This window comes from Balaenoptera physalus, assembly GCF_965194825.1.
Source record: "Balaenoptera physalus genome assembly, chromosome: X".
NCBI lineage: Eukaryota > Metazoa > Chordata > Mammalia > Artiodactyla > Balaenopteridae > Balaenoptera > Balaenoptera physalus.
In genome coordinates, this window is record NC_138903.1 from 93,733,709 (window position 1) to 93,757,564 (window position 23,856).

The window sequence follows — 23,856 nt, forward strand, 5'->3', positions numbered from 1 at the left end:
ATCTAAGCAAATTTTGCCACTTTGTGCATAGATACCTACATCTTATACATAGAAGTTTCTCTTCTTTATGGCACATTTATAATCTCCATGGCTCCACGTACATTTTAATTCCTGAGGGGTGTGTATTTAAGTGTGTGTGTGCATGTGTGTGTGTGTGTGTGTGTGTGTTTATACTTGGCTTGATTTGAAGGTATAGAGCTCTCTCCACCATCAGATATTAGGAATAAAAACCTCAGTTATATAAGGCAAAAAGCAAAGGTAAGGCTAGATAACACAAAAAGATGGTTTCTCATCAGCAGTCATCAGAATTGTGATGCCATAAGAAGAAGGAAAGTCAAGAGGGTAAAAAGGTGAGTTGTGCATGATAATTCTCTTTTTTAAAAAACTAGGGCTTAGGGGACTTCCCTGGCAGTCCAGTGGTTAGGACTTCGCCTTCCAATGCAGGGGGTGTGGATTCGATCCCTGTTTGGGGAGCTAAGATCCCACATGCCTCGTGGCCAAAAACAACCAAAACAGAAAACAGAAGCAGTATTGTAACAAATTCAATAAAGACTTTTAAAATGGTCCACATCAAAAAAATCTTTAAAAAAATAAATAAACTAGGGCTTATTTAGGTATAGTTTACACTTGGTAAATTCATCCTTTTAAGTGTAGAATTTTATGAGTTTGGACAAACATGTCCAGTCATGTAACTACCACCACAATCAAGATTTTTCAATATACATCTTAAATTACACAGTATACCTTCAAGTAATATTCTACCACTTCACTGTGTGGTGTCCTAGTTTGTGTACTATGCTTATGGTTGTTATACATTTTGCTCTTACATATGATAGGAACCTACACTACTACTTTTTTCCCTCTACTCAATACTACTACTTTTTCTTTAGTCAGTTATCTTTTAGAGCAATTTAAAAAGAAGAAAAATTTATATTTATACTCATTTGAGCTATTTCTGGAATCTTCATTTTGTTGGGTAAATCCAAATTTCTATCTGGGTATGATACTCTTTAAGCCTGAAGAACTTCCTCTAACATTTCTTATAGTGCAGGGCTTCTGGTAATGAAGTCTCTGCTTTTGTGTGAGAAGTCCTTATTTCTCCTTCATTTTTAAAAGATATTTACACTGGATATAGACTTTGGGGTTGACAGTTACTGTATTTTCTTTCAGCACTTTAAAGATAACACTCTATTGTCTTCTGGCTTGCATAGTTTCTGAAGTCTGCTGTCATCTTCGTTCCTCCTTCTATCTTCTGGCTGCCTTTAAGATTTTTCTCCTTATCTTTGTTTTTCAGCAGTTTAAATATGAAATGTCTAGGGGTTTTGTTTTTATTGTGTGTGTGTGTGTGTGTGTGTGTGTGTGTGTGTGTGTGTGTGTGTTTGGTGGGGTATTTACCATCCTTGGGTTTCTCTGAGCTTCTGGGATATGAGCTTTAGTTCTTCCTTGTGCTTCTGTGCTTCAAAGATTCTCGCTCAATGCTCTCCTGCCTCCCCTAGTGGTATACTGCTATCGCTTCTTTAAGTGCTTGTTAGCCTGATGGTGTGGGGCAGGGAGGAGTTCTCTGTTTTCCTGATTCAACCCCGGTCTTAGGCAGATACTGTGCTTCTAGGTCATGAGAGTGAGACTTTCTTACTTACCCTGCCCCTCTATTAGTGGTAAGACATCCTAAATGTTTTGGACCCAGGACTAATTCCTGCGCTACCCCCAGAAATAGAGGAGTGAATTATTTTTTTTTTACATTTCCCCCAGCTATATCAGGTCTTCCTCTGCAACCTGCGGGGAATAGGGTTTGATGCCCTTCCCCTAAGGCTTAGGGCTTTTATTCCATGGGGGGTGGGGAGAGAAATTGCATATGGTTTCACACTTTTCCTACTGCAAGGGCTTCTTCTCTCCATCAGGTCAGTACCATAAATCTGTGGAGAAAAGCTTATGACTGTGTATATATTCCTCTTGTATCTGTGGCTCATGAGAGTACTGTACTCTTATGCTAGCCCATACTTGGCCTTTAGAAGTTCATTAAAACTTCAGCAGAATTCTTTTTTTTTAATTTTTATTTTTTATTGAAACATAGTTGATCAACAATGTTGTGTTAGTCTCAGGTGTACAGCAAAGTGATTCAGTTATACATATACACATAGCTATTCTTTTTAAAATTATTTTCCCATTTAGGTTACTTCAGAATATTGAACAGTGTTCCCTGTGCTATACAGTAGGTCCTTGTTGGTTATCTATTTTAAATATAGCAGTGTGTACATGTCAATCCCAAACCCCCAATCTGTCCCTCCCCTCCACACTTCCCCCACTGGTAACCATAAGTTCGTTCTCTATGTCTGTGAGTCTGTTTCTGTTTTGTAAATAAGTTCATTTGTATCATAGATAAGTTCATTTGTATCATTTTTTTTAGATTCTGCATATAAGTGATATCATGTGATATTTGTCTTTCTCTGTCTGACTTACTTCACTTAGTATGATAATCTCCAGGTCCAACCACGTTCAGCAGAATTCTTTATACCAGCTTCTATGTGATCCTGTCTTCCCTCTGTAGCCACAGGTGAGCCAGTGCTCATGTCCCATCTCTCCCTGCAAGTGCTTGTCTTTTTTCAGACTTCAGGCTAGCTGGTTGCCTTGAGACTTCTCTCTGGGCTCAAGAAAATTAATGATTTCGTAGGTTATTCACGTTTTGATTGTTGTTAGGGTGGAGGTGGCACTCCTTCCAGCTTTCCACATCTTCATCAGGAGCCAGAAGTCCATGTCAAACTGAATCTTCATGAAGCATCTACTATATGCTAGGTCCTGTACACATTTATAATTCCTAAGACTTTTATATGTACCTATTCACATCCAGAGATAGAGGACACTTTCTACCATCAGATCTTCAAACTAGAAACCTCTGTGTTACAGAAGGTGAATGATTACAGATGCTTTATTTACATTAGACAGATGTCACTCATTGATGTGACCTCTTTTTTCTATCTCAAATTTATTTCCTTCTGTAAAAATTTTGGGATGGTGGCACTTTATATAAATACCTCCTTCATGGAAAACAACCTTGAGTATGTAGTGAATGCTTTTAAAATGTTCATACTCTTTACACCAATAATTCTGCTTCTGGAAATCTATGATAAACACAAAAATATAGAAAAAGCATAAAGATATTAATTTTAGCAGAAAGGTGGCATTTTGTGGTGAAAAGTGGACCTGCTTTGGAATGAGACAGACCTAATTCAGTGCTTACCTGGCCATTAATTAGCTATGACCTTGAGCAAGTCACTTAACCTCTGAGTATAAATTTCCTTATTATACCTACCTTGCAAGATTTTATAAAATTTAGAAACAATGCCTATAAAGCACTTGGCACATGATAGCTATCTTTAAAAGATAGCTACTGATATCATTATTACTGTTCCTATTACTTGTAGGAAGACAAATTCAGCAAAATACTAAATAGTAAAAAATAAGATGAAGTGAATTATCTTAACTCAGTTAATATATTATTTCTCTGAAAAGCAATGTTTATGAAGATATCTAGCAGCATAGAACTATATTTATGATGTTTAGTAAAGTATTGCATATTATTTGTATACTCTATTACAGTTCTGTTAAAACTTGCACATGAAAAATGGTGAATTAAATGGTTAGAATAGTGAGATACTGAATGTACTTTTCTACTCTATATTTTTAATTGTATATTTCTAATGACTGTAATGTTATATGTTCTTTACCTAAATAATATATATATATGTGTGTATGTATATTTTATATATATATATATATATATGTGTATATATATATATATATATATACATATACATATACATATATACATATATAATGCTGTATAGATACCCTGTACAACAAAATGGAAGCATGATACCATTCAAAATTAATGTCGGAGTGACTCATAGAGTCCTTTGCTTTTTCAGCTCTGCCAACCACATCCCCTGCTGGTGTTTGTTTTGGTTAAAGTCTCTCCAATGTCTTCCAGCTTGTTTCCAAGGCCTCGTTCTCTGGCAGGTTTCCAGCTATCTACTGAGGTCTGTGCACGTTGAAATGAAGGCTGAGTTGCACATTCCACATTGAAACCCTTTTCCTTTACTTCTTTTTCTTCTAATTAAATGCCTGTCTTTCTACCCTCTCCCACCTCCTGCCAGTACAAACCTCACTTAAAATTGTGGGTTTTATTTTTCTCTCTCTTTTTAGGAGAAAGTTCTGCTCTTTTTTTCCCTCTAGTAGAGTTATAAAACGTAGTTTCCTCTTCACCTTTAGATGCTAGTCTCATAGCTTAAGAATTGTCATTTGAATTAGAATTTGCCCATGTGAGACCAAATAAACAAAAAGAAAATAGTTTGAAACTTGTTTTTTAATGTTACTATTAAAAAAATAAACAATTTCCCAAAGAGCGATATACACGGAGAGACCACAGTTATTTTATGAAATATTAAGAAAGAGACCGAGGCCCTTTAGGTTGGCTCAGTGTGTGGCAACCTGACTCTCCCATTAACTGACACAATACTTATAAATGGACTTTTCTGGGCCTGTTTCCTCAAGTATAAAATAAATGTGTTTCGCTAGATAATCTCCAGCGTTCTTCTGGCTCTTCAACTATACACCTAGCACAGTGCCTGGAACTCAGTAAAATGTAAACTATTCTTATTCTTACTGTCACCAGCATAATAATAACTAGCTTATAGTTCTTTCACCACCTTGCAAAATAGAAGTTGATTATTGGCTATTAGGTGAAGTAGTTCCTCATTTCACCAAATAAAATGATTCTCATCATGTTTTTCCATTCTTTCCTCCACTTTACTACCTGATAGCAAGACCTAATATTTATCTCAGTAACTACTATGATGCCCAATGCAAAGGTAAAACTGTGTTACTGTTATCTAACAGCATTTTCTTATGCGGAATACTATTGGGGTAAGACAATGAACTGAATCGCCAGAGTGAACCAGTTTGCCTTGCCCTTCATGACGTCTTGACTGTACTTCTAACTTTAATCACCTATTCCCACGTTGCCATTTGCAGGTGGTGAAGGCAGAAAAAGAAGTGGGAAAAGGTTCAAGGCAACTGTTTCAAGCAAAGGAAAAATTCACCTGAAATAGGGTAAAACTTTACAGTTGGGTCTAGAGCTTAATTTTCACACGTCCCTGATGCCTAGTTGGAACTCAGTTAGTGCTGGTGGAAGGAAGGGACTGGGCCAAATATATTATTGTTCTAAAACTTAAAAACATACCCTGGAAAAAAAAAAAAACATACCCTGGGCATAAGTAACCATCTGTCCTTGAGATATATTAGAGGTGTCATCTGCCCCTTGGCACTCAGCAGATTAAGTCAGATATAGAAGGTGTGTCATTACAATGATGAGCAAATTCCTGAATCTCTTGCTCTCTGGAAGTGTACTGTTGAATATGGTAATTTCTTTTTAAAACACTGTCCAATGCGTCCCTGTTAAATTTGATTTTTTTTTTTAAATCACTGCTTGACACACTGCTTTTACTTGGAAATCTCACCAGACAGGTGAGATTTAGGTTTACTAGTTACGTTTTCTGGATTTGCTGTTAGGACAGGGAATGGGAACAGAAAGGCAGGAAAGAAACGTCCTCAAAGTTGATGACATACAATTTATGATATTTTAAATTAAGTTTCAGAAACATGGTGCTGACATTTGGATTGCCTAGCCACTAGGCCTATTGGATAGGGGTTTGAATATTTTTCCTTTTAGGCTGAAATTATACTGTTTATTTGCCTACCAAATGTCTAGCACTGTGAATGCTTTCTTTTTAGGTAGGAAAGTTTCCTCACATCCTTGCCATTTTGCAAATATAGCTCAATTAAGTCAGCCAACAAATATTGCTTAAGCACCCATAAAGTGCATAACACTGTGCATTTCATTATACATTGCAAGCCTCAGAAGCAGGAACTGAAGCTGTAGCTGAGTTGAGGCCACAGGCTTACGAGGCTGTTGTGCCTTCCTGGTGCAGTACCATAAGACCAGATCCCTCTCTTGGTTCCTCCTTCTTCCTATGACATCACCCCCTTGTGATTATATGCCTCAAAAGTAGAGGTTGGTCTTTCTTAAGTAACCCTCTGGCTTCTCTAACATAGGAAACATCAATTTATCCATTAAATAAAAACATTGCTTTGAATGTTTAATTTTCCATAATACAATTAAAAAATATTTATTGAATGTTCACTGTGTCCCAAGCAATATGTTAAGTACTAGGTGCTAGTTAGAATTACCAGAAACCATTTCTTTGGGGGGGATGGTCATTTTTATTGATTTAGTTTTAGTAGACATAAAGAAGGAGGTTATTTTCCCTATGACTGTAGCTCTATATTGAGGAGGGAATGATGAGTAACAGAAAGGAAAGGGAGTGCTAGAGTGAGATTGGGCAAAAGGAGGGAGAAAATAGGGATGTCCTTTTTTTTTTTTTTTGGATGTGGAAAGTCTAATGACCCTTCTAACTCACCCTCCAGGAACAAGTTTTTCCTCAACAAGAGAACTGAGTTTGAATATTTGCAATGGGGGTGAAAGAACCAACATGCACTAAATAAATTGAGACTCAGGGGACCAAATTAGTGGAAAGTGCTGAGGCTTAGCAGCCTTGGAGAAAATGGACTATTTCTATCTTAGCCATGACATCTCTCCAACTGTGGAATATAACCCAGTCTCTGAGTTGTAGGCTTGTCTTTTTCTTTTTGTGTTATACCAAAATTTACTTCTGCCTCCTGATAAAACTTGAGGGAGGAAGAAGCAATAGCATGATAGAAATGAAAGGTGAAAGTAAAAGTCATATGTAGAATTTGTGCTCTCTAGAGGCCACAATTAAAAATTTTCACAACTACTCATCTATTTAATAAGTTCACAGATATATATGGGGAGAAATTGAAATTCTATATTTGGTGTGTTGGGGTAATACAAAAATCATGGTCTCATGTCTTCATATACTTAATCCAGTTGATTTTACAAATGGGTTTTATGAGCAGAAAAGACAAATTTAAATGAATGGAGACAAATACATATTTCTAAACAAAAGCCAAGACTAATAAACTATAGCATGGTGGCTTTGTTCAATCAGAGAAAAGCATCCCAATTATAGATTTTTAATAAAATATAAATCTCTGTGTGTAAGAGGAAATAATACAGTTACTTAAAAATTGATGTACAATTAGGAGATTGGGATTGACATATATACACTATTGATACTATGCATAAAATTGATAATTAATGAGAACCTAGTGTATAGCACAGGGAACTCTACTCAATGCTCTGTGGTGACCTAAATGGGAAGGAAATCCAGAAAAGAGGGGATATATGTATACGTATAGCTGATTCACTGTGCTGTACAGTAGAAACTAACACAATATTGTAAAGCAACTATACTCCAATAAAATTTTTTTTAAATAAATTTTTTAAAATTGATATACAAAATTGCAAAATTGATGCTTCGATTTTACACTTAAAGATGTTTTAAATATGTCAGTCCTCGGAAAATTTATGTGAAAAAGCCCATTTTAAAGAGTAGTGGGAGTACTGCTAAAAATACTAATGTGCTCTTTGTCTAATATATTGAAAATCAAGTTTTGTTTTATTTTGCATATATATGCATATATATTTATATATACTATATATGTACATTTATGTATAGGAATATACATATAAATGTATATATGTTTGTATATACATATATACACAAAATGCAAGTATATGTATATACATACTATATATTTATACTACATAGAATATTATATACGTGTGTGTGTGTGTGTGTGTGTGTATGTGTGTGTGTGTATATATATATATATATATATATATATATATATATGACACTGTGGTCAGATTCTCAGTAAATTCGGTGAAGGTGGTTGAAGTATCAAAAGTTCTTTCTTTCCTTGATCCTCTAATAGTTGACCACTAAAAATTTGTTGGCCAGGTCCTCACCACATTTCATGAAACAGACACTTTGGAAAATAGCATTTAGGCATTTCTAACTCTTGAAAATAACAATGAGCCCTAACTTGGTTTTAGGACTTTTCAACATTATACCATACTTGTGTATCTGTGTCTAAGGTAGTTTTGTGGATGATGCCAAAATAGCATTTAGAAATTAATGTGCCACTGTAGCTCTCTGGAGGTGCCAAAGCAAAAGTAGAAGCTCTTAAACTTTTATGTTGCTGGGGCTACATTAAAGGCAGGCTCTTATAAAGAGGCTATGAGTAAAATAATGCTAAAATATCAAAGAATGTCAGAATATTAAGCAGTTATTTAACCAGTACTCTTATTTTTCTCTGCTCAGCTACACTCAGTAATTTGTATTCCTCCTCTAGCAGAGCATGGAGAAAGAGAGGAACAATAAGGCATAAATTATGTGTCTTTTCAATTGGAGAAATAATAATATGGAGGTGGTTTATGTGTAATTCGTGCTGGAAAAATAATAAAGCTCCTTTTAGGTATGTCATTTATAGGCAGAGTTCCTTTATGACTAGGAGAAGGAGGTTGGATTATTCAGGTTCCCCTGAGGGAAAAGAAGATTGATTATATTCTAAGCACTGCCAGTAACATTTTGTATAAATCATTAACTCTGAAGAGAAACAAAACAAAACAAAAACACCACCATGATCAAAAAGGACACGTCTGAGAGTCCTCAGAGAAGGCCAGCTTTTCCTAACTCTGAGAAAAAAATTAAAATTAAATAAAATTATTTGGTACACAAATTGAGTGAGAAAAAAAGATGGAGAATGAAATGTTTGTCACTTTAGAGATAATGAGCTCAGTGTCCTCAGAATTGGTAACATTAAAGAAAAAATGGGTAACATTCACTGAGTGCTTACATTGCGCCTAGTGCTTAATTTACACTGTATCATTTATATCTCATAAGAGTGTTTTGAGGTAGGTACCATTGTTATCATCTCCCCCATCTCATAAAAGAAGAAATTAAGGATCCAAAATTTGAGTTACTAAACAAAGCTATTAAGTTGCAAAGTCCGGAGTCAAACCAAAATTTGCCTGGCCACTAGGTCTGTGTTCTTAACTCTACTACATTATATTCAGATCAACAGATACAAGCCAGAGTCAAAAACCACTAAACTGCATCAGCCAGTTGAAAAATATATCTGCCCAAATATAAAAATTTACAGGAAACTGGTGAGCTGAGGTCAGTGATGAAGATTATTTATGATTTGTCCCTCTGGCATATTTGTTTCCTTCATGATGGGCACTAAGGCACACTCTAGTCTGAGGGACTTAGTAGAATTCCAGAAGTGGACTGGAGCAAGCAGATGGGCTTTATAGGACACTTGAAGCTCATGACTAAATACCTACTCAAACCCTTAGAAGCCCTAGGAAGGCAAAGAAGTGCTTGCTAATGCTTTACTCTCTTCTAGTGAGCAGGGCCAGAGGTATTTTGCCTCACTTACTGCTCCTACTGGGAGCCCTAGGGAAGAGGGAGGCAACAAATGATCATTGAAAATTAGTGTCTCTCAAAGATGAAACAGAACCTCAGGATTTCCTTTGTGTATGATTGATTTCTGATTGGTGGGTATTTTTAAAATTAACAAATTAAAAATAATCTGTGTATTATCGAAGAGATGCATTTCTAGGGATAATTGTTTGTTTCCTGCTTAAGAGCACAACTTCTCCCACAGTCTAGGCTGGGAATAAATTACATGTAGGGGCTAAGTGGCTATAGCTTGGAAGGTTAGAGGCTGGCAGAGGAAGAGAGTTGAACAGGTAGATGGAGGCAGGTTTGGCATTGAGATGAGGAGGTGTATACCAGGTGTGCTGCTTAAGTAAAATTCTTCTTATAGTATCGCTTCAGATGGAGATGCAGGTTTTAGCAGAACTTGAGGCTTTCCTGGTGGTTAACCTCTACAAGAATTTTGCAGGCAGCCAAGTTCCTCCCACCTTGTCACAAAATAATGTGTTGCAATGACAGTAGAAAACCAGTTCCGGAGCTTGCAGTTGATGCCTAAGAATTCATTAGTCTTTAAAACTAGTTCACAATAAATAAATATATAAATAAAACTAGTTCACAAATTTCTTCAGAGGCAGAGACCAGGACATTTTCATTTTGGCTGTACTTCCAGAGCACCTCATAAAGTGCCTTGCACGTACTAGGCACAAAGAGCATCAGGAATGTATGCCAAGCAAAAAATTCAATGTAAATGTCTTAGTATGTTTTTTATTGCCTACATTCATTTTCTCATTTTATTATCACCGTTGTCATTCTACAAGTACGTGCTATGAAAAAATTAGGTGTGTCCAGAAAAATCTATCTGAATCACCTTTATAATCTCTTTGGGACTAGCAGAATACCTTCTACATGTGGGTGCTTAGCACAATTTCTTGTGGGACTAAAAAGATGTGTACAAAAATGACCCCCTCCCAAATGACATATTTTAATAGGGGCTGTCTGCAGATGTGCCTTGATGGAAAGGATTGACTAATGACACCCTGTTAAGCCAGTGCTGGAGACAGGTTGGCCTTTAAAAATTATGCCACCTAAGTAAATTTCTACTCTGACTATTAGAAAAAGGTGGCACTGTGTAGAGATAAATATTTCCAAAGGATGGAAATATTAGCCTTACTTTTTTTTTTTTATTACTTTCTGCTGAATGAGTCATTTAGGAAGCTTGAAAGAGTATATTTTTTCTTGGGGTACTGTAGTTTGCTGTAGTGTCTTTGGCACAGCCAAGTGTAAGGATGGTTTCAAGAGAGCCTCATACCTTCAGGAAGATGTCTAGAACATGTGCAAATATTTCCTGACTTGGAAGATTGGCAGCCATTAGAAAGAAAAACACATAAATAAGAGCCTTCAAATGCCTTTGCTTCTCTCAGCCTTCTACCCACGCTTGCCAGTTGCGATAATGAGTTTTTAAACTACCTTAAATTTTAGTGAGTTTCAAAAAATTAAATGCCCCAAAATGTTAAACTCTAAAAGTTTTAGTAATGTGGATTTTGCAAGGCCCTACACTGATTATATATATATATATATATATATATATATATATATATATATATATATATATGTGTGTGTGTGTGTGTATATGTATATATCTATGTATATATATGTGTGTGTGTGTATATATATATATATATATATACATATATATATACACCTTGGTTGTTGGGTTACATTTCTAGTCCCATGTCTTGGGAAACTCCCATCAGTTAGGGACACCATACATATATGCTTGATTTATGCGTTTTCATACTTGAGCAACATATTGTACTGAGTAAGAGGTAGTTGTATCCTCCCCCAACAGTACTCAGGGCAGAACTAACAGATGGGAGTAGAAAGGTGCAAAGTAGTTTAAGAGAAGTGAAAAACAGAGTGGTGATATTTGTAGGGAGCAGAGTCTATGTTTACCCCAGCCAGCACAATGTGAAAATTGGTTTGACTGATTTCTTCACCACCACCACCATCCCCTCCAAAAATAAACTGACAGAATTAATTGACTGATTATTTGACAGAAATTACCAAAATGTTTGTTGACATCTAGTACCCATAGCCTTACTGAAATGGAAAATGGATGTTTTACATTGTGTCCAAAATGGTTTTTAGAAGGGACTTCTCAGACAGATCTTAATGCTTGGACATCAAGGGAGGGAGATTAGAGAAGCATAACGCACTGTCAACTTACCTCCCTGACGCCCTTCAGATGGGATGCTCCGGTATGAGGCCAGCACTTTTCAGATTAACCTCCCCCCATTCCCTTCACCTTTTTGGATCTGGCAGTGGCATGAGTGATAGGTGAGTTGGGTTGGGAGAGGGTTTACATAAATCAATTAGAATATGGCCAGTTAATTTATAAGGATAATTCATTTAAAGAAATAAATATCAAAGTAACTATTTACATGGCTCCATTGAAATTGAGTTGTAAAGCCTTCCTAACTCTCTACAAATCAGCAGAGTTTGTATTTTTTTAAAAAATAGGCAAATGATTGGCCTTTCTACAGTATTGGTAAATATAGTAATGTGGTATCAACTCCTTTATAAATACTTATCTCTTCTGAGTTCTGTTGGTGCTGCGAATTATCTTGCCATTTATTTGCATTTAATATATCATTATGTACTTGGTAGAGAATTGCAATGCAGTTTGAATGAGTTACAGCAACAGAGATTTAATGCCTATGGTTGTATCTCAGGTTTATATAGAAGCAAAAGTCACTTGAGCCTTTAAGGATGCAACTTGCCCTTTATTTGCATTAAAATCTGCAGAATGAAATGTGGCCCCAAGTAACTTCACTTGGCCCCAATCAAACTTTTCATTGTAAAAAGGCTATGAGGTCAGGGACTAGATACTATACATTGCTTCTTTAATATCCCCTGAAGTAGCACTGTGATGAATGAAATTTCATTGGTTAATTCTATATTTTGTGGTTTTCTTTATTCAAATCTTATATTCCAGGGCCCTGATGATCAGATGGGGGAGTGGGGGAAATGGAGAGGAAAAAATTAACATATACACACTACTATATATAAAATATATAATCAACAAGGACCTACTCCATAGTACAGGGAGCTCTACTCGATACTCTGTAATAACCTATGTGGGGAAAAGAACCTGAAAAAGAATAGATAAATGTATATGTATAACTGATTCACTTTGCTGTACACCTGAAACTAACACAACATTGTACATCAACTATACTCCAATATAAAATAAAAATTAAAAAAAAAATAGAAGGGTAAGAGAGAACTTACAATAAAGGCTGCCAGATTTTACAAATAAAAATACAGGATGCCCAGTTAAATTTTAATTTTGATAAAGAACAAATTTTTTTTTTAGTGTCAGTGTGTCCCAATAGTATATACTTATGCTAAAAAATGTTTATTTGAAATTCAAATTTAACTGGGCCTGTCCTATAGTTAATCTGCCAGCCTTACCTAGAACAGCTTTCCCCAGGTCACAGATTTGCCATCCACCAACCCTGTGTTAAGAAGTAAGAGGGAGATTATCTCACCCACCTGCTGTGGTATGGTAGAGAATGCCAGTTCAGCCTACTAAGAAGCTGCCAATGTCTAGATAGGAGTGGTCTTCTGGTCCTAGAACAGCTGCTACTCCTCCCTGCTTCTTCTGGCAAATGTTTGGTGTGCTTTCAGGCTCCATAGCAAGGCTGCTTTGCTGGTAGCTGTAGGGCCCACCTAGTACAAGTGTGTAATTTTCTCTTTGCTGAGAGGCTGAGTAGAGGAAAGGAGAGTTTTCTCTTTGACATGCCAAGGAGAACATTTTGACTGCTCAGTCCCCTGGGCCGAAAAAGAGAATCAATATCACTTTTTTTTTCCTTCTCTAAAAGCGGAAGGGCACCGAGCTGATGACTTGATTAGTCACTCTCCAGTTTTATTGTACCTAATATGGACCCAAGCACCTAATGTGATTTCAGCCAATATCAGTCAGTGATGTTTGTTTGTTTGTTTTGTTTTTCGGTAAACAGTCTTCGTTATTCTGTTTCACAGGCCAGGATATCACTGGCTTCAATTTACAGAGTTGTTTCTTCATAGGAAGACCATTTGTGTTGTTTAGAGCCCCGCTGCATGTGGTTCATTTCTTTTTAAGAGTTGTGAGCTAAATCATTTTGCCTGTGATACTGGGAGTTTACCTTAAAGAAGGATACATAGGGCATGACTGATCTACAGTGCAGAATGGAGACATTGCCAGCAGAATTGTTTAAATCCAACCATCATCTCGCTCTGCTCCTAATTCCCTCAGGATGGCCCAGAGAATGTCCTCAAGGACAACTGATAATCACACAGGAAGAATGCTTCTGTAGATTTTAAGAAGATTCCAAAAGGGGCAGTGGTATACTGGAGGTCTCTACTTGTTGTGACATTGTTAGTTATGCCCTCTCTGGATTTGCTAAGAGTCCCCAGTATAGAGAGAAATAGAGCCTGAAACAATGTCACCATCTCCCAGCTTTCTCAGTGACTTCACTTATTGGACCTTCTGCCATCATCAACTCTTTCTAGTGCTTCAGGAAAAAGTAGTTCCTAAATAATAAGTGGGGAAGGCCATGCACTGTAATGTATAGATACAAAGTAAATCAGTCTTGAACCCTAGCCCAAAACAATTCGTTACCATTAATTGCTTACTATATACCAGACACTATTCTATATTCTTTATAGACATTAACTGACTTGAGCCTCATAGAAATCCCATGAGGTAGATTTTATAAATCTTATTCTCATTTTGTATATGAAACTGAGGCATGGAGAAGTTAAATAACCCGTCTAAAGTCAGGCAGTAAGTGGCCAAGTCAGGTTTGAAACCAGATCTCTCTGGCCTTCAAAGCCCTCACTTTAACTATGCTATATAAAACCACAAGAGGATTGGTAAGTACAAAAAGTAACACCTTTCTATTGATACATGATATAGTTGGATCAATGAGAACCTAGAAGGTGGTTCCACCAAGCCCCAAAGGAGTGTTTAGGATAAGGCTCCAGTGTATATAATTCTCCCAGTTTCAAGCATTATTGTTTTCTTCCACTCAGTCTCAGAGAGCCTTTCTAATGAAGACAGAGAGAATTAGAGAATTATCTTTTCAGTCAATTGACAAAGCCAAATTACATGGTATATTTTATGGGGAACATTAGAAGCTACATGAGAAATTAATTAGCCATTCATGAAGTGCCTATTCTGAATAGTAAATATTTAAGAAGGATTCAATTAAATTTTCTCACTGAGAACTGGCTTTTATTTTTAAGAATAAATTTTATGTAAAATCTTTCAACAGCAAAGTGTCTGGTGCACAATATAGGTTTTGGAACCAACCAGAACAGAAATAAATTAGACATGCTATCGATATTGTGCTATACAATTTCAAGAGGAAAAACTCTTCTCTCAAAAAACTAGACAGTAGACACATACTGTTTTAAAAACTAATCCCTTTGATGAGAGCCCTGGCCAGGAAGGTTTCAGTTTAGGTTCATAGTATAGATTCTAACTAGTCAGCTAAAAATTCATGTAGGGACTTATTTTGACACAAGTTTGAAGTATGCAGCTTCCATCCTTGGATAATCAAGTCTGTCTAGTCCCCTGCCATGCCACAGTGGGAGCATGTGTTTTGGAGTCACACAGATCTGAATTTAATCCATGAGGTGAGTGACCAGGAGGTGGGTCACTTAACATCTCTAAGCAGCAGTTTCACAAAAATAATGGGGATAATAAACCCATTATTCAGTGCATCTGTTATTATCCCCAGGAGAGAACATGCAAAAAGCCTTTCATCAAGACTGAAAGCATTATAAAAATGTTATTACCACTGAGTGCAGGAATTGATGGAGGGATGCCTTTCTTTAATATAAAAGTTATTTTAATATTCGCTAGTCAGAAAGCTGAGACAAGTGAGGAAGAATCAAACTTGACTGCAAGATAGAGCTGGAAGGACTCCCTAGAGGTCAGATTTTTTACAGATGACGAAACTCAAACCCTGAGAGGAGATGTGACTTGCTTAAGGTCAAATATCTAAAGGTGTAAAGCCTCACTTTGTTTTAGAAGGACCATGTTCCGATCCCTTGTTAACTCATACTCAGTTGTTCAAGGCTTCTTAGATATTAGCTAATGCTCTAATTTCCAGATAGTCATCCCCTAAGTATGCTACTTCATCATAGGGAGCTGAGATGAAATATCTCATTTTCCCTCTCATACCAGATTATGACTAATTAAAACTGTAATAATTCAAGTTTATAGTTATAATTATTGTCTTATTATACCAGTGAAACTATAATTTTTGAAATCAGAATGATGATTCAAATGTACCTTCAGACTCTTCTGAGTGACGGCTAGGAATAAAGGATATTATTCAATTTACATTAAGGAGGCTTATTAGTATTTATCAAAAATACAAGGAGAAAAAGAAATTTCATAAATCAGGCTTCAGTTACTCCAGCCTCTGAAAAATGAATCCTCTATCTTCAACTCACATCAGCCCCACTTTACATCTCTTTGCCTTGACAAGTTCTTTTATTTTCGTTTTATATACCCCCTCATTTTTTTCTTTAGATACTGACAATTCTAAGTGTGGTAAGTGACCTTGACTGCTATAAGTCTCTTTAATTTTTTTGGACAAAATCTGGAGAAATGTAAAAGTGACTTATTAGTTGACCTTCCAGAGTCACTTTGCACCATGCTTATCTCCATTTGCTTTGTATTATTATGTAAAATTTTGAGTAATTTGTCCCAGATACATTAGATGGCGATGAACACTTGAAAGCACTGAAATTAAGTGAAGTCCTGGCCTGCCTAATCTTAAAATGTCTCTCTGTATTGTTCCTTATGGCCCCGTAGCAGGTCAAATAACCACTGATAATCGATATGCAGGGGTGGGGTGAGAGGCAGTAAGGGAGAGAGAATGAATGAAAGAATATATACTCATGGATTTCAATGTTGCATTTTTTCCAGAGCAATTCATAATTTGACATGAACTGAGAAACTCTGTTTAAGCAGCATTTTGAGCAAAGGCAGTATCAGGCCTGGACTTGATGCCTTCTGATGGAGCAGAATGCCCTTACTTCTGTATTTCCATGGTTCTCAAGCAGGAGTGCATATCAAAATCCTCTGGAGGAATCATTTAAAAATGCAAATGTTCAAGACCCACAAAAAGAGATTCTGACTGGGAACCACTGCCTAGGTGAACTTGAGATTCTACGTGTAACCTAGAAATCTCAGAGAGGGTATATTACTTTTTTCATAAGTGGAAAAAATTAAGCATATGTGCTGGGAGGGCAGAGATTTGACTCAGTATGGTATGAGTTTCAGGAAAGATATCCCAGACCGAATATATATCCCAAAGACAAACCTACTGCATTCCTGAAAATTCCCATTATTAAAGAGTCATTTCTTTGGACTTCTCACCAGAAATCACCTATTTACATGCATATTATAAATTAAGTAATACATTAAACTACTAATTAACACTTTAGCACAGATGAGATTAATGCTCACCCTAATCCCAAGGGAAATGAGGCACAAGGCAGGTAAATTATTTTTGGTGGCTATGAGAGAGGGGAGAGGGAGAGTTTTGTAACATGGGAGTTGTTCCCAAGGAAAGCAAAGCCAGATGTAGCACCTCTGTAAGAGAGAGCCTTAAGGGCGACATGGGAGGAGCCAGTGAAAGCGGGGCAGGAGATGAAGGCAAAATACACTTTGCCAGAGGTTATCCATTTGCCCTTGATGGAGGGAACCTGTTTCTCTTACTCTCACAGGCTCAAGTCACTTTTGCTTAGAATGACCCTCCATTGACCCTGGTTCATTTAAATGCAAAGCAACAAAAGGAGAAAGGCTGGAGGGACTTAACCCTACCATTTAGGTTACACAGTATTTAACAGCTGATTGATGTGGCCTATTCAGTGAAGAGAAACACACAGACACACACACGCATGCACGCATGCACACACACAGGCACAAACACATATTCAAAGCAACTTTAAATTTATTTGTCAATTCAGGGAAATTAATTAAACTATGTCATATCATTTTGAAATGCCATTTTCTGTTTGCTCACGTGAACCTCAGCCAGAGTTGTGCGTCCTACTACGTCCTCTGGCAGATAGGGGAACTGACTCTTAGGTGAAAGAAACCTTTCAGAAGACCTGTCAGAACCTTTCAATATGCTGAAAATGCAAGCACAGGGATCTTGGCTGAAGGCTGGTTAGAGGGGATGGGGAAAATGGTCATGTAGATTAGGCTGTTTTAAGTTAAATGAAAAATAGTGAAATATTGAAAGTTCTGGTTTGGTTAAAAAGAAGTTTGGGGACATTGGTAATCATGAATTCTACCATGACTTTTATCTTTCTTTCCAGATATCAATAAAGCCCATTTGTCCAGACGTCCTGAGCAGCATATAGTTAAGAGACTACGTTCCCTTAAAAAATGTGGTTTTAATTCATCTGCTCTTGGATTTTTTCATTGCTCTTTGGTCAGATGACTTGAGTCTTGGACTTTTTATTATTTTTTTTCCTTTTTAGTATTTGGCCATGTAAAACAGGGATTAAAGCACATATCAAATCTAAGCAGCAGGATTTAAACCAAGCCAAGCACATGAACTCTTTTTTACTCCCCTGGCTCCCAAGTTAGCATCTATTCCCTAAAGCAGCACCAATGTTTTTAATTAAGGAAGCCAGCTGAAGTGGCATGAGTGGGGACCACTTTCTTTATGGGGAGCCCAGAAGCTGGTACTGACGTCTTGGCAGATCATACAGTAGAATTAAAATCTAGTCAATATGGACTTACTGGAAATATGCTCAACTGCCCAAAACCCATAAGACCTTAACAGCCTTGGTGGCAAAGGAAGGTGGGATATAATGACTTAAAAATCCTTTTGAATACCCTATTACACCCTTGTGAACTTCACATCTGTCAACTGAGTAATGAAATTAGTTTTTTTCCTCCTCTGGTTTACCAGGTTCTTCCTGTAAAGTTCAGTGCAGTGTCCCAGTGGTCCTTGGAATTACTCTTTAGTTTTTATTTTTATGACCTTTTGGAGCGGTTGATTCACAGATTCTACTTTCACATGTTAATACCCTTATACAGTGGTTCCCAAAGTTTGGCATCTGGACCAGCAGCATCAGTATCACTCAGGAACTTGTTAGAAGTACAAATTCTTGGTTGCCACCTCAGAACTACTAAATCAGAAACTCAAACTCTGTGGAAGGAGTGCTGGCTGTGCGGGCAGGCAGTTTGTTTTAACAGATTAAATAATTCTGATGCATGCACCAACCTGGAGAGCCACTGCCTTAGTACATTCCTTAGTTATATACCATCCTTGTAGGTGCTCTTTTGTCCCTCTATTGCACATACTCTATGTCCCCATGTCAAGCACATGCATTTATATAGGTTATCCTTCAGATTAAGTTCTTAGAGGATATAGACTTGAGGAAGGTATTTAAGACTCTCTTTCACAGTAAAAATAAACTATAAACTATGCAAGCATGTCCTTGGGCATTGATAAAAGCAAATCTCCTCACTCCTCTACTCCCACACCGCAAATCCCTAAAAGTTTAGAAATACATGTAGCCCTGGTTTTGATTATAGAATTAGTTACTTTTCCTTGCTTTGCATATGTATCCTGTTAGTGAATTGGAAACTTAAGCAATTTGTTCCTTATATCTTAATACACAGTCGAGTAGCATTTTGGGGCTGTCTTCGCAAAGTTCTTTCTTGGCAAGTTAGTGGTGGCAGCTTAGTGCCATGGTTTGGAGTACTGTAACAGCATTCTGCAGTAAATTTCCCCGTGATGATGGGCTAGAATTCACTAAATGTTTCTGCAGAACTTTCAGATCTGTAAACCAGTGCAAGATTTCTCAGAAAGGACAGAAGTTGAGGATGGTAATGGAGAGAGATGTATGATCCCCTCTCCTGGTAAGATTTACAGAGTGAAATACTTTACAAATGATTTTAGAACTTTTGTTGTTTTGCCGCCAAACAGATTGGTCTATTCCCGTCAACTTAGTCAATCAATTTAACAATGAAAAAGAAACATTGTCAAACCAGTTGTTTGGCTAAATTAACTCCTGATTAACTATATGGCTGGCTATTTCATTCAAGACACAATAGCCTCAAGACACAGCCTACGTTTGATATATTCCCAGAAAGAAACTGAGGAAACACTAACATCTGCAAGCCACATGAATATAATTTTATATTTGGTTGATGGGCTTCAGATGAAACTTAATCATTTGAGTCGCAGGAAGCACCAAACCTTTTATAGTAAAGTACACTTCACCTGTGTTTCTTTTAACCTGCACCCAAGTTGACTAAACCCAGGTTCACTATGGTCTGGTACATGACATCGTTAAGTGCACATGTCAGATGATAAATGTTCTGCTCTCTCTGAGGTTGAGTTTCAGTATTTGCAAGGGAATCCTCAGTTGTACTAGCTCTCCTGGATTGCCTTCGGGAGCTGCATAGTGTATTGCAGAAAGCATGAGCTTTGGAGTCACTCAGACCTGGGTTTTAATCCTAACTCTGCCACTTTCTGTGTGACCTTAGGCAAATTCCTTAACCAGTCTGAGCCTCAGGTTTCCTCATCTGCAAAATTAATGATAATAATACTTACCTCACAAGATACAGTACCTGATACTTAAGAAGTACTCAGTAAATGTTAGTTACCACCTTTCAGGACACAGGAATCTACACTTGAGAAACTAATCTTAATTAAGAGGCATAAACACTGAGTTGTCCTAGTGACCTGAAGGGAGTATACTGTTTGTCTTCCTGACAGAATCAATCATGAACTGTGCACATGGTAATACATAAGCTGTTGAACAGAGGGAAAGAGAAGGTGAAAGGGCCTGAGGTTGGCATCTCTGTGCTTTGATTCAATAACAAGGATAAAAAAGAGTTTTGATTCAATGGAAGAAACAATATTGAATGGTAAAATGGAAGTACGGATCTCAGGGAAGAAGCAAAAACTAGAATTGGGAGAAGGGGAAATGTATCTTCATAATGCAACCAGGAGAGAATTCAGAAATAATTGTAATACAGTGCATATTGTAATAAGTACTATAAAAGGAGCTATGAATGACAGTGGGGGTTTGTGGGAGAGAAGGAGGGAAAGACATTGAAATTATTCTGATTGAGAAGATTGAAAGTGGGGGAGTTTCTGGAAGCTTTCTCCTCACGCCCTCTCACCTCCCCTAGCTGGGAGACAAGTCTGCATTTGCAGCATACATAATTGATTATCTCCTCAGGTGACTACCTCCTAAATGATGATCTTTATCTTATAAAACAAAAGATTGAAGGAAAATTATTGGCAGTAGAGACCCATAGATAGTCATGCCTCACTTTTTATTGAGACAGTAATATTTTTTTAACATCTTTATTGGAGTATGATTGCTTTACAATGGTGTGTTAGTTTCTTCTTTATAATAAAGTGAATCAGTAATATTTTTTTAAACATCTTTATTGAAGTATAATTGCTTTACAATGGTGTGTTAGTTTCTGCTTTATAACAAAGTGAATCAGTTATACATATACATATGTTCCCATATCTCTTCCCTCTTGCATCTCCCTCCCTCCCACCCTCCCCATCCCACCCCTCCAGGTGGTCACAAAGCACCGAGCTGATCTCCCTGTGCTATGCGGCTGCTTTCCACTAGCTATCTATTTTACATTTGGTAGTGTATATATGTCCATGCCACTCTCTCACTTTGTCACAGCTTACCCTTCCCCCTCCCCATATCCTCAAGTCCATTCTCTAGTAGGTCTGTGTCTTTATTCCTGTCTTGCCACTAGGTTCTTCATGACCTTTTTTTTTTTTCCTTAGATTCCATATATATGTGTTAGCATACAGTATTTGTTTTTCTCTTTCTGACTTACTTCACTCTGTATGACAGACTCTAACTCCATCCACCTCATTACAAATACCTCCATTTCATTTCTTTGTATGGCTGAGTAATATTCCATTGTATATATGTGCCACATCTTCTTTATCCATTCATCCAATGATGGACACTTAGGTTGCTTCCATGTCCTGGCTATTGTAAATAGAGCTGCAATGAACATTTTGGTACATGACTCTTTTTGAACTATGGTTTTCTCAGGGTATATGCCCAGTAGTGGGATTGCTGGGTCGTATGGTAGTTCTATTCAGTAATATTTTTTAATTGTGGTCTGACTCTGACAGAAAGAAGATAACGTGAAATCGACTAAACCACTGTAGATACTATATTTTTGTGGAAGATAAAATATGTAATTAAGGTATTAACTTAGGCCTCACTTCTTTGTTCATGCCTCACTTTTAAACACCACTCTAATGTACCTAACATTAACAGAACAACAAATTTAATAAATAAACTAAGGGTCATTAGGATGAGTAGTCACTCTATAGCTATTAGTCAATCAACAGTCATTATATTGATAGTTTTCCTCTGAGCCATTTGATCCATGAAAATACTTTTCACCTAATTTTTACCATTTTTCTTCAAGTTTTATGTTTATCAACCACACTCAAAAGAAAAATTTGAGGTAGTAACTTTTTTGTTGCTTCTATTGATCTATGTCCTGTAATCATTCCTTCTTTAATTAAAAAGAAATCTTTTGGGACAGTTTGTCAAAGCTTTGAATTGATACCTTATGAAAATATATCTAATCATTTTATTTAGATACATTAATTGTTGCTTACAAAAAATTTGAAAATCAAGAAATTTATGAGAAACCTTTGCTGAGAAAATACCTAGGTATCTAACAACTCTCACTAGAATTCTTGTTCTTAAAGGAATTCCAAATTCTGGGAGTGTGTTTATTTTCCACTTTTGCCACTTCATCTTCAATGGTATGTAAACAGTCTGTAATAAAGTAACACTAATGCTCCTGGGATGCCATGAGAAGTCTCATTGTAGTCCACTATGTCATAGGGTTAGTGCTTATGTACATAAGATGCTAAACATCTAGATGTTTGATTGCAGCGTCACATCAATATTGCCAATGTGCGTGATCCTTATTTAAGGCTCTTCATGGATACAATAGCAGTAGAAAACAACATCAATGTTTATTACGCTTGTAGGCAATTCCAAGTAGAAAAAAACAATATACCAAGCTAAGGATACCACCACCACAGGATCACTGACTACTTAGGGACAGAAATAGGTACCTCAGGACCACTTATAGAGATAAAAGGGCCTGGTTTTCTTACATACAATAGTATCTAAACTTAACTATCCATGTATATGAGGCTGTTTCAAATAGATGCTAAATCAAATAGGTTTGATCAGTAAGTGGGTTGTTGGGTTCAGTTAAGAAAATTATTTGACTCAACAAATAGTGAAAGACAATGTTGTATAATCATTCAAAACATAGGATCTGGAGTTTTGAATTTGTATCCTGGCTCTGCCACTTAAGTACCTATGTGATCTTGGGCATGTGACCTCTTAATTTTCTCATCTGCACAGTGGGTGTAATAATACTACTTACCCAATAAGGTAGTAGTGAGGATTAACTGGGCTTATATATGGTAACAGTTGTTAGAACAAAACCCGGTGCATAGAAAGCCATATAAAATTTTAATTTTTATCGTTGTCATTAGTTATTTGAGTCTAATGGCTCTTTGTCCTGCAGTAATAGTGAAACAATAACCAGCATGTAGAAGAAATTGAGATTGATTTATTTCCTTTTTAAAGCAATCATTATTTTTATTGCTCTAATCTACTATTAACAAAATAGTATTGCTCTATAATCTTTGATTAGAATCACACTCCTCATAAAATATGGGCTGTCAGTTAAGAAGCAAAAGGTTGGTACAGATTTAGATTCCACATGACTCTTTTTAGCCAGTTTCCAAGCAACTGGATGTAAATAATATGTAAATTAAACCTCACCTTTTTCAGAGAAAAAGGTAATTTATAATATTAGGTAATTTATAATGTTGAGGTAATTTATAATGTTAATATACATTTGTTAAGATCAAGGTGAGAGATCAGAAACCAATTAGGAGAAGAATAAAGATAATTATACCAGTAATCTAACATCAGAAAATGAGTTAGTTGAATAATAAAGATCTGGATTTCTCAGCATCTGAGGCCAAGAAAAGGAAAATTTTTTTTTAAAAATCCTGATGGCATTTATATAAATTTGTAGAAAACTATATTAAAAAAAAAGAAAACTAATTTTTTTTACAATCCTATCTTGATTGGTTAATCCCAACCTAAGGGAGCCTTAATTTACTGGGGTTTTGTTACATAAATAACTTGTAGGACAAGGAGGAAAATAACAAAATAAGCATAAAAAGCTATTTCCAGGCATTTGCTGGCAGGCAAGCACACATTCCCCATGGTTTTACAGATCTTCTGTCTATATCAACCTTTAAGACTGTCTGCAAAATATATGAATAAGCAAAATTTCCTTTGCCATCTCCCC

The 23,856-nt window shown here is 36.5% G+C and overlaps 1 protein-coding gene and 1 long non-coding RNA gene across 7 annotated transcripts in view; one reads left to right on the forward strand and one right to left on the reverse strand.

Moving 5' to 3' along the window:
• LOC309653273 overlaps positions 1-10,605 on the reverse strand; it is a 58,701-nt gene extending 48,096 nt beyond the window's left edge. Inside the window, exon 1 of the long non-coding RNA XR_014259059.1 lies at positions 10,591-10,605. This is a non-coding gene — a long non-coding RNA (uncharacterized lncRNA). The remainder of the gene's footprint in view (positions 1-10,590) is intronic.
• Positions 1-23,856, forward strand: part of NRK (Nik related kinase) — a 144,545-nt gene that overhangs the window by 9,099 nt on the left and 111,590 nt on the right. The window lies entirely within an intron of this gene.